This window comes from Odontomachus brunneus, unplaced genomic scaffold (assembly GCF_010583005.1).
Source record: "Odontomachus brunneus isolate Ranch 3 - 2012 unplaced genomic scaffold, Obru_v1 Obru_scaffold_079, whole genome shotgun sequence".
NCBI classification, from domain to species: domain Eukaryota; kingdom Metazoa; phylum Arthropoda; class Insecta; order Hymenoptera; family Formicidae; genus Odontomachus; species Odontomachus brunneus.
Window position 1 is genome coordinate 1,545,833 of NW_022639529.1, and position 12,234 is coordinate 1,558,066.

The 12,234-nt window shown below is 31.6% G+C and overlaps 2 protein-coding genes across 5 annotated transcripts in view; one reads left to right on the forward strand and one right to left on the reverse strand.

The window, feature by feature from the left end:
• The window catches only part of LOC116847551 (BTB/POZ domain-containing protein 7), a 49,828-nt gene that overhangs the window by 18,165 nt on the left and 19,429 nt on the right, over positions 1-12,234 (reverse strand). The window lies entirely within an intron of this gene.
• The window catches only part of LOC116847552, a 19,804-nt gene continuing 13,380 nt past the window's right edge, over positions 5,811-12,234 (forward strand). The window contains exon 1 of the mRNA XM_032822652.1: positions 5,811-6,040. The gene's annotated coding sequence lies outside the window, so the exon portion shown is untranslated. The remainder of the gene's footprint in view (positions 6,041-12,234) is intronic.

Sequence of the window (12,234 nt, forward strand, 5' to 3'; positions counted from 1 at the left end):
TATATATATATATATATATATATATATATATATATATATATATATACAGGTTTTCAAAATTAAGAATTAGAAGATTTGCCTTTATTAATCTTTTGAAAAAAAAATTGCTCTTCCAAATAAGAAGGAGCCGATGGACACCAGATCTACATTAATATTACTATACCTATAAGTATATTAAAATATATTTATTAATGATACATGTCGGTAGGTAAAAACCAATCATGAGGTTCTTCGTGTGGCTACTTTGTCCATTTTAAATCGCAGCACGCGATGTATTATAGCCGAAAAATGTCAATCCGAACAATTTATACACTGAGAAAAAAAAAGTGGTTGGGTCGACAAAATCGGCAGTCTCCGGCCATCAAAGAAATATTGGATCTATTCAACAAAATACATATTAATATATTCAATAATTGCGCTGAAATCACTATATCAACGCAACTTATTGTTGCATTAACATATATTTTGTTGAATAGATCTAACATTTCTTTGATAGTCGGAGACCGTGAATTTTGTCGATCTAACCGTTTTTTCTCAGTATATAATTTTTTTTGTTCTCCATAATTTTTATTTTTATAATATTTAATTTATTGATAAACTTCTACTTCTTAATAATAAGGGATTTCAAAAATTGTAACTCAATTATTAGCTCTAAACAACTGTACTTAAGTAACTATTGTGAATTTCATTCATGTTTATAAGAACTTTTCTGCTTAAATTGATTCCAGGAACACACTCTTTTAGTATATACGATAGACTTATATACTAGACTGCGCGGTCTGTGGAGAAGAGTGAAGCCAAGATGGAAGGACAGATATACAGTGTGTCCCATAAGTTCGGCAACGGCAAGAAAACTCGGCGGGGGAGCATTTTAGAGAAAAATGTTTCGAATAAAAGTTGTAAGGCTTAAAAAGTCGCATTTAATGACAGTAGTTATTTGACCTAAGATGACGTCGCCAAGGTCAGGACAAGGTCAACTTTGCTTTTTTAGGTAGAAATACATATTTTTTATTACGGCATTTTATTCTACGTGAAAAAGCAAACAACTTTTGTTTGAAAAAATTTTTTATACGACCTCTATTTTCTAAGATATTTACGTAAATATCTACAACATTATTGGTTTCAATAATTTTTACTTGAATTCTATCAACTTTACCGAAAAATATCAAGAAATAAAAATTATTTATTTTGTTCTCTATAGAGCTCTGAGAATTTTTTCAGAATTTTATATTAATTTTTTAGTACTGCATTTTCTTGCATTTTCTTGAAGTACTAAAAAGTTAACACAAAATTCTGAAAAAATTCTCAGAGCTCTTTGAAAACAAAATAAGCAATTTTTATCTCTTAATATTTTTCGGTAAAGTTAATAGAATTCAAGTAAAAAATTATTGAAACCAATAATTTTGTAGATATTTACGTAAATATCTTAGAAAATAGAGATCGTATAAAAAATTTTCTCAAACAAAAGTTGTTTGCTTTTTCACGTAGAATAAAATGCCGTAATAAAAAATATGTATTTCTATCTAAAAAAGGAAAGTTGTCCTGATCTTGGCGACGTCATCTTAGGTCAAATAACTACTGTCATTAAATGCAACTTTTTAAGCCTTACAACTTTTATTCGAAACATTTTTCTCTAAAATGCTCCCCCGCCGAGTTTTCTTGCCGTTGCCGAACTTATGGGACACATTGTATACAGATTTATATACGTGCAGTAAGGCTTTCTTTGTTTAACATGCTTACTCTACGTATTTATCTATCCTTCCATTTTGGCTTCACTTCTCTCGACAGACCGCACAGTCTAGTGTATAAGTCTATGGTATATACAGTTCTGGGACATCCTTTTTTCTTATATTTTTTTCTTATATTTATTTCGACTGATCGTTTGTTCATAATATCTGGGGCAGGCAGCAAATAATTTTTGGTGCACGTGCACGTACGTATTTGCACGCACGTAATGTGGTCTCGATAGGCGTTACCTTTTATGCGTTACACTGAACTGCAATGATGCAACACGCCGTTTGTATTAAATAATACATACGTGTTTGCATCTATTAATGCATAATATCGCGTACTGGTTTACTACAGATTGCATGCATCTCATTCGATTGACAGCATCACAATGGCACTGTTTAATGAGTCATCTGCTTGTCTCTATGCGATAATATGTACGTATTATCATTGTATAGGCCTTCAACATGACATGAAATATCGCGCTGAGGTAATGTTTTAGTAAACATAGCTTTGCAAAATAACGCGACACACCGTCTCATAACAGGAGAAACGCGATATTACGCGACGCAAGTTTAACGCATTAGTAAAAAGAAGAATAAATCATGCGCATGAGAACGCTGACGCGAGCAACGTTGAACGTTGCAAACGATAAGTCTTTTAAATTGTCGTCTCTAATTAAGTTCTTCCAATGCACGGTAGTAATCTATGCAATTAATTGAGTCGCCGGTTAGTATGCACGTCAGAAGACAAAAAATCGCATGACGTTTTATATACGTCTTAGGTACTCGTTACACGATCCTCGATCGTGTGAATGATTTCGGTATATCCTAACATTTATAAAATTATGTATAATAATATACATAATTTCGCTAACTATACAGAGAGAACGATTTGGTTGAATCAAATAAACATTTCTTTGGAATAGTCCAAAGAAATTTTTTAATTGATCGAACAAAATTTTGTTTGACGCGACAAAAATATTTATTTGCGGCTTAGTTTCATAGAAATATTTTTGTTGTGTCAACCAAGTAATTTGTTTGGACTATTCCAAAGAAACGTTTATTTGATCCAATAAATCGTTCTTTCTGTAAAAGCTTCATTTTTTCGTACACGCTTCCATGCATGCATCAATCAACGATCAATTTTCATATTGAAGCCGATATATTTCGAAATCATCTGTAGGTATAAATGTCACACATATCGTATCATAACCAACGTATCAATTCACAAGTTGACATTGAAATAATAATAATGTAGCAAGTTAACTATGTTAATTAAAGTATATAAAAAAGAAAACGTACTGTACCCTGTAAAGCATCGAATGTTTACGTATATTATCATGCACGATTTCATGCACAACTTCATAAATGTTAATATGTACGAAATCATTTACAGAATCGTGTGACGAGCGCTTTACTCGCATAATCTATGTGCGAACATATGTTCAGCTCGTTTCATTGAGTTCAACATTTCATTGAGTTCAACATTGCTGCTGAAACATTTAATCATTACAACAATTAGCTTATAAAGTTTCTAACGATATCACTCTGTAGACAATAATTAAAGAGAATTAAAATTCATTAGTCTGTTACTTTTTTTTTTAATGAAAATCTCACAGCCATATCCACTATTACCGTTCATCTGGAAAACTATTCACTACAGATCATTATATTTATATTTTTTTAAATAATACTAAACAGATATAACTCTCCGAGTGACAACATATTTTCGTTATCTTCGGATTGGCAATCAAGGTTATTAGTGTTTTCCTCGATTTTTCTTTTCTTGAGGTACTCGAAAAAATCTACAAAAATTATTGAAAAATCATGTACCCTTCTAGTTGAAGACCTTATAAGTTTATCATAAAAAATAAATTATTAAATATCTTATTTAATAAATTATTAAATATCTTATTTTCAATGATTTCTACACACAAAAATTTCGTTTCCCCGAGAAACGAACACTTCTTAGAACAGCCCAGACACAATTCTCGTCACCGCTCGAAGGTCAATTCATTACGTGAACATTGAATAAAAAAATTATTGCTATCATATATAATGAGTATATATAAGAGTAATGAGTAATATATGATGAGTTTCTTGATAAGAATTGATGCATCATGCATAAATGACGCATAGTATTGAATATGTTAATAATCTTTTATTATATTATTAAATATCATCAAAATTAAGTTCCCACTAAATACAAATTGCGAAGATAAAATCTAAGAAAGTGACACAACAATTTATGTTTATTAGAGCACAAATGTTTAAACATATTACAGACTTATTTTTAAAAAATAGGACAGCTCGATCCCGCGACACGAGAATTCCAATTAATTCATCTCGATTTATCCGTCTCCTTTTTTGTTGATTATCAAAAAAATGTTATAAGATGATAAATAGTGAACCTCGATATCCAGGGACTTTGCTCGTCGCAGCTCTTCGAAATTGCGATTTCACGGCAAGAAGAACACTTCTACGGACTCGTTTGCATCTCATTACATTGAAACAACGCGCGTCGTGCATCGCTCATTGAAACAACGCACGACGTTGAGCATTGCATATCGCTATTTTATGCTTCAGCACATACAGTACTTATTGTATCGCACGATAAATTTAAGTACTCATACAACGTGCGGTTTCAGAGAGTATAATGAGAAAAATGTTTATAATTTGTAACTATAATTATATAGAGAAATAGTTACTAAATTATAGTCAAGACAACAATTTTTTAGTAAATTGCACTATTATTTTAGTGATATAACCTTATACGCATGTTACTACTACTATCTTCGTGTTGGAACAACCAAAAAATATAGTTGGCACCAAATTGGACCCAAAAACTGTCTGAAAAACTCATTTAGTTGAGTTAATCAAAATTTGGTTAAAATAAAGTGGAACAAATGTTTTGGTTGTAAGAACCAATATTTAGTATTTTGAACCAAAGGTTTTTTGAAACAAAAATGAAACAGATTTAGTTTCAGAAAATCAAATCTTTGATAGAAAGAACGAAATTTTGGCCCTCACAACCGAAACATTTGTTCGACGCTATTTTAACCAAATTCTGGTTAACCCAACTAAATAAATTTTTCAGTATATATGATTATAGTTACAAATATCAAACATTTTTTTCTCAGTGTACAACTTCTATCCACGGCTCTAAATAACTCTTCCCACTCATTCTTTAATTCATTTGATATATGTGATTTTTCAGACAAATTCTACTGAAAACTTCGTCGTCTACCACAATTATATAGCGCGTTTCCTTACTTTACTCTTCATTCACTCTACATTTCTCGTCTCCTGATATTTTCTTAGGAATCTTGCTATCGAATTTAACTTCGGCTGCTGTTTTGCGTATAGAAAATTTCTCTTCAAGTAAAGCAACGAAAGAATAAATCGTTCGTCCCCAGGTTCAATTCAATACTCTAACCCATTTTGGAGTGTATATAAAACGAAAAGAGTCGTCGAAAAATAACACTCACTCGCATAACGTAAAAACAGGTAATATATGACTAATCACTAGCTCTCTTAGTTTCTGCATGCACTAAAGAATTACCATAAAATCAACAAATATTTCTCTGATGGGCCATTAACATATTTATTTAAATCTAAATTCTCTTTATCTAAATCAAATATTGTTTACCTGATTTAAGTAAACAATATTTGGTTTAAATAAAGAGAATTTAAATTTAAATAAATATGTTAATGGCACCTATCAGAGAAATATTTGTTGATTTTAAGGTAATTTTTCCCTCAATGTGGATACTAATTTAAAGATGGCACGGGTGCCACAACAGAAATATTTCACTGTTGAGTACTTAAAGAGTATCTCCATGAATGAATGAATCATTTTCAAGATGGTGCAATAATTAAGGCTAGTATTTTTTGTGTGTGTATGTGTATGCGCGTCTTCCTCTAGTACTTTATGTCTAATTCAACATTATAGATACGAGGCAGATAAACACGAGCGAGCGCTGAAGAAGGGAGAGAATCGGTGGCAAAACCAAAAAGCGACCGAGAGGTCTTCTCGCCACGTTAGTCGCGAGAATTCCATTCTGTACAACTACGCGGCGCGCAACACTACATCGGTGAATAGAGTACGCGGCGCACAGTACTGCACTGCGATAGAGCACACATAGCGAAAAAGTTTCCCGCGCACCACGCACGTACGTTTGTTCACTTAATCATAAGGTACGTGCGCGAGTCACGCACGCAACTACTTCGGCTACGTCTCACGTCGCATCCTTGACAAATACGCACACTTCCGATCGCTTCCTACTCCACCGTGTCCACGTGTTGTTAAGGTAAATAATATTACCTATAGCAGTGATTTTAGGTATGTAAATGTATGCGCGAGCGCGTTTATCCGGCAGGAGACGAGATAACTCTGTCGAGTCAAATGTGGTCAGTGAATAAATTCGAGAGTGTCGATGAGCAATTATCAGTATGTAACGTGTTATTTATTTGAGGGCTGCCGCGTGTGAGATTTTGGAAAGGTCCATCAGAATGAGTGGACATTTTTATTTGTGCATACGGCGTCATGGATACCCGAATATTTACTAGATTAAGAATTATATAATTTTTAGCGTTACATATAACGTTTGAAATTGAAACTCGCATAAGTAACTCTAGTTATAATGGCATAGAGTTAATTATAATGGTTTCAATTTTATTCGTATATGTATAAAATCGAAAATTGTGTAACTTTCAAGAAAAATAAAGATAAAGCAAAGATAAAACATCCATGACGCCACATATACACTTAGTTACAAAACAGTTTAGGCACAATAAAATTGGGATTTCACCAACCCGTTAAAAGCGCGCCTCATTAGTAACGGGTTTTCGCAATAATTATCCATTGTTATCATTATTTATTATTATTAATTATATTATTGATTATATTATCATGCGTAAATTCATCAATAATAATAGACTATTAATTTTGATAGTTTAGTGAGTTTCCAATTTCACAGTGTCTAAACTGCAATTGATTATACCACTCTCAACATTGCATTATATATTCAACAAATGTTTTTGAATGTCACAGGCCGATTTTCATTCGTCTATCTTACGATTTTCGATTGGTGAATTAATAAGGCGCGAAAGAAAGCTTTTAACATTTGTATCGATATATAAGTAGTTGCAAACATAACAGTGTCAAATGAGTGGCAAGTCATTTTGTTTGCGAATGTACATATCGCTACGAGCTAATCGCGAAACTCGAAGCGTTAAGCGAGATATCAAGGTTTGCTAAAAGCGAAATGGCCTCGGCCGCGAATCTTGGCCGTCCCGCGTTATTGACGTACTGCCCGCAATTTCAACACAATTGTAAGAACCGGAAAATACATATAGAATTTTAGACGGATAATTTTCAAGAAAAATTATAGAACTGGATTTCCCTCCGTATACTATCATTCCAATTTTTTTTTTTTTTTTTTTCCCATATTTGCGCGGACACATATCGGGATATTCCCAGCAAAATACTTTTATCGTTACAAATTTGTGTCGAAAATATTCCGATACATTTATCATCAATTGTTTGTTTACAGCACGTATTGAAGCACGATTATTTTCTCATATAAAATATAACTAGAACATATATTTGAAATTATTATTTTTCATTTTTTTATTCTTTATTAACAAGTTAATCTTTTTGATATTACAAAAAGTTTAACATATTTTTTTATAGTGAAGGAAAAAGAGAAACTATTGATCATTAAAAATTACAGATCTAGAAGCATTTTGCTAGCAGTTTTAGACTTGTTAATAGACATATTAAAGTAGTCACCACGAAAAGAAGTCGGTTAATGAGATCGGTTAATGAGTATACTAATACGAGACTTACAGGTTTAAATTTTCTATATAGCGTTTTATGTAATGTAACGAATAAAAATATTCGTTTTCAAGTTCGTAGCAGGTACATTAAGTCCAAACAATACTAACAAAGAAGGACTTGATATCTAATCTAGTAACTAATCGTCAACTTATACAAAAATAGAAGATCAAATAAGATTCGTTTGCTCTCAAATGATTATTTCAAAATCAGCAAGTATAAGTTGGTAATCATGACAAGTTATTAGCATTAGTCTACCCATGTAACGACCTGCGCGGCAAAGGAATCGATATTATAATCCTTCTATTTCTCTCTATCAAAATATAATAATTATTTTATATGATTATTTTTATATGATGACTAAAAATTACTGAATCAAACTCCACTCCGTGAGGTCAAAGTACAATGGAGTATAAAAGTTTTCTATGTAAGCGTAGTTACATGTTTAAAATACTTTCTATGATGCAAGATAAATCCGAATATTTCATATTCTGCAGTTTTTGCGGCTTGTAGATTTAAATCGAAAAACAATTCAAAGGTAAATAATATATGATGACGGGTAGTAATGGCTGATGAAGGTGAGCCGCTTAAAGAATAATCTAAGTTTAAAATGGTCTTCTTGTGATTAAAATATATAATGTGAACATTTAGTTACATTAAAACTAAAATTGTTAGTAAATTAAAATTCAAATTAATATAAAACTTTATATTGCATAGAAAATAATAGACATTCACTTTCCAAAATATCGCGTTTACAAAGAGTTAATTCAATGAAACTAATTGAAACAGCCAACTTCAAGTTCCAGCCAATGTTAAAGTTCAAAGAAAACAATAAATAAAGACATTTGTTAAAACTTCTAAAATACAAACGAGATATCAATTATCTTACAGATATGTTTATATATTACATACGTATACATATATACGTATATATTTCTTTTCGTTTATGATACTTCAGAAAACATCAACATCTCTTCTTTCTGCATCTCAAATACGCTAGAAGAGCATTAGATTATTATAAGTTTAACTTGAAAGAAAAAAGACGCATTCTCCGGAGTAGCACTGTCAAGCTCAAAAAACAATATAAATTGCTTCTACACACAAAAAAATGACTTAGTAATATTAGCTAAACCGCAATAGCTGATTCAAACTTAGTTAAAAGACTAATCGTTTAGCTGACACTGCTAAGAATTGGCTATGACAGCTAAAATGCATTCGCTATGAAATACAAATATATTAAGTGACACTGAAAATGTACATTATTTCAAATAGTTAAGAAAATGGCAGTTATTTCTCAATTTATTATCGTATGCATATATTAAAGAAGTTTGCCGCACAGCTACAATCATTTGCTACAATTATTTGTTTCTAGCAGCTAATTCTCATTGTAGCACCTAAGTTTAAACAGCGAATAAATTTAGCTTTGATAGTATCGACATTAGCCGTCCCTATTTCAGTAACACATCTGTTACACCTATTTTTTTAGCTCTGGAAGTTAGTTCTTTTTTTGCGTGTACACGGATTGATTTGATAATCGTTATATCGTACCATGAAACAGTGCGCTTCTCACAGTGACTCTAATTAAGCTCTCGTCACGCATCTTCTGAGCGACTCCGTGACAAGACGGACGTCTTCTGCGAAGCATGTCCTTCAAAATAACGCTGACACTTACACTAGAGAGAGAGAGAGATTGCGTAATGTTTAAAAATACCGCTCATTTTCGTTATTACCGTATAATTTCCCGGCTCAAATGTGCTTTTACAACGACTACTTATCTATGTTTACGTAACGTAAATATACTCTAATATTATCAACAAACTAAAAATATTAATATCGCAAAAGATAAAAAATAAAATATATTATGATAATATTATGATAAGCCAGTAACGAGCACTCCTCCGCGTATGTGAATAACGAACAAGATAATTAAAACATTCAAAGTTCATTTCGAACATTTCGAAGTTCGTTCGCGAATACGTCCGGTATATCCGAGTATGAAATTCGCGCGTATCAAGTTTGTTTGCTCAAAGCTTCGAAACAAAATACGTCAGCAAATGATAACGAGTTCATTTAACGCGATATTATATGTTTCTACGTATATTTTAACGTATTTTATATCGTGGCCGATGTATGTTAAATAAACAGCTTGGATGATATCAATATCGGGTGACTAGCCAATACCGTCGCGACGGATATCGCTACTTGTGTCGAGAAATTTTAATGAAGTTGATTGAACGCATCGTGATCGAACAATGCCGCTTGTACGTAATAAAGTCGTGCATAAATGGGTGGTCTTCCTGATAGGGCCAGCGAATACCTCGAGATTCTTCAAAATGTTAGACACAAATCAGTACTGGCGATATCTATCTTTCCTGCGTGCATACTGAGAGAAAAATAGAGTTACTTTCGGCGTCAACTATACCTTTTTTGATTTTAACCAGAAAAATAATTAGAAGAACTATCTTTCTAATACATACATTTACTAAGACAATGATTTTTCTAACTATTTTTGTGGTTAAAATCACAAAAGAGTATAGTTGATACCGAAGGCAACTATATTTTTCTCTCAGTGCACAGAGAGAACGATTTATTAAATCAAATAAACGTTTCTTTGAAATGGTCTAAACAAATTTTTTGGATGACACAACAAAAATAGTCCATTGGAGCTAAGCTATAACTAAATATTTTTGTTGCGTCAAACAAAATTTTGTTCAATCAATCAAGAAATTTGTTTGAACCATTCCAAAGAAGTGTTTGTCTGATTCAACCAAATCGTCCTCTCTGTGTGGCATTAACATGTTATCAATTATAAGTGATCCGAGAAGTTGACGAATTGGAGAAACCAAGCTTGCCTTCCAGTTCTTGACCGCTCGACATTGAGAAGGAAAAATTAGATCAAGAAAACTAAATCTCGTGGTTATGTGAATTTTGTTGTATAAATTGATAGTTGGAATGGACTTTTACGAAGATTACGCCGCTACTTATTTACATTTACGTAACGTCAATATATTCCAATCGTCAATATAATCCACAAACTACAGATATCAATATCGCACAAACTAAAAGATAAATATGCTACGATAAGCCGGTAACGAGCATTCGACAACTTATATGAATAATGAATACACATGATAATCAATATTAATGCAAAACACGCTCCAAAGTTCGTCGGTGAGTACGTCCGGTATATCCAAATATGATATTCGTGTGACGCATTTGGTTGCTCGAATAAAGCTTTGAAAGCGAAATAATACACTATTGGACGATGATGAGTTCCTCAATTAAACAGTGGCTACGTTCAGCGAACATAACAATTGTATAATCGATTTCCGGAAAATTTGATTTAATTGGTGCATTTGAAGTACACACCAATCATATGTCATTTTCACTGAACTGAACGTTTTCTTCGCTGAAATGCAGCCAATGAATAAAACTCGAGTTGGAAAATGACGTAAGAATTTAAACTGCAATGTAGTCAACAGTAAAAGATTAACGAATTTCGTTAACGAAGTTAATCTTTTATTGTTGAAACGTAATTATATGTATTCTCCAAATTTCTTGAAATAAAATTCCACTTGAAATATAGAGTCATTCAAATTCGAATTATTTTTCACTCCTATAGGATAAATTCTCCACTTTAAATCGTTGAGTGAATATCTCCACTCGAAATTGAAGAGGAAATCTGATGCATTCCATTACCAAAAAAACATTCACTCTAATCGATTGAAATATCCGCTTATATGGAATTAGAATCCATTCTAATCTTGAGTGAAATATTCACTCTAGTGCTTTCGAGTGACAATATTTTCACTATCGCCTCGAGTGAAAATACTGCCACTTTCCAATCCAAAAAATTTAGAGAATATAATATAGATGTTCTTTCAACTACTAAAAAGTTGATCTGGCTGCATAATACGAATAATTTTACTTTTGGTGGAAAGTTTTAAGGAGACTGTAAGGAGAATACAAAATGTTAAAAGTGATATAAAATTTTAAATAATTTTATTTTATAATATTTATTACAAATAATGTTTAAATGTGATTTTTCCACCAACCTATTTATGAATAAATTGATATCAAAGTTCAAAATTTTGTTCAAGATTCTGACTCAATACCCGTATTTATTTTTAAGAAAAATTAATATTTAAAGTGAAATTGAAGTAAATAACTAAAGCAAATAACTTTATGTGTAAAATATAAGAATTATATCATATGGAAATATTGAATATTATTTTCAGAATTATTGAATTTTTTGTCAGAATTATTAACATTTTATTAACAAATATCTAAACACTAACACTTATGCCGTTTTTTCTACCTTTTTTTATTTTTTTCTCTCTCTTTTGCATATTATCTGTACATCTATATTAAACTAACTGATGTGTATATGAAGTATTAATAAGAAAAGTAAAAAATACTTTCCAAGTTTATAATATTGTACAGATTTATACATATATCCATCTTAACTTTGTCTCAAATTAACTTTAATACTCTTGGATAATGAAATAAATTTATAGAAACGTAATTCTGTTCAATATACAGGGTGTTCAAAAAGTCCCGGACCGGTGAAATATCTCGAAAACTAAGCATTTTAGAAAAAAATGTTTCAGATAAAAGTTGTGGCGTTTAAAAAGATGTATTTACTGATCACATCAGTTTGACCTT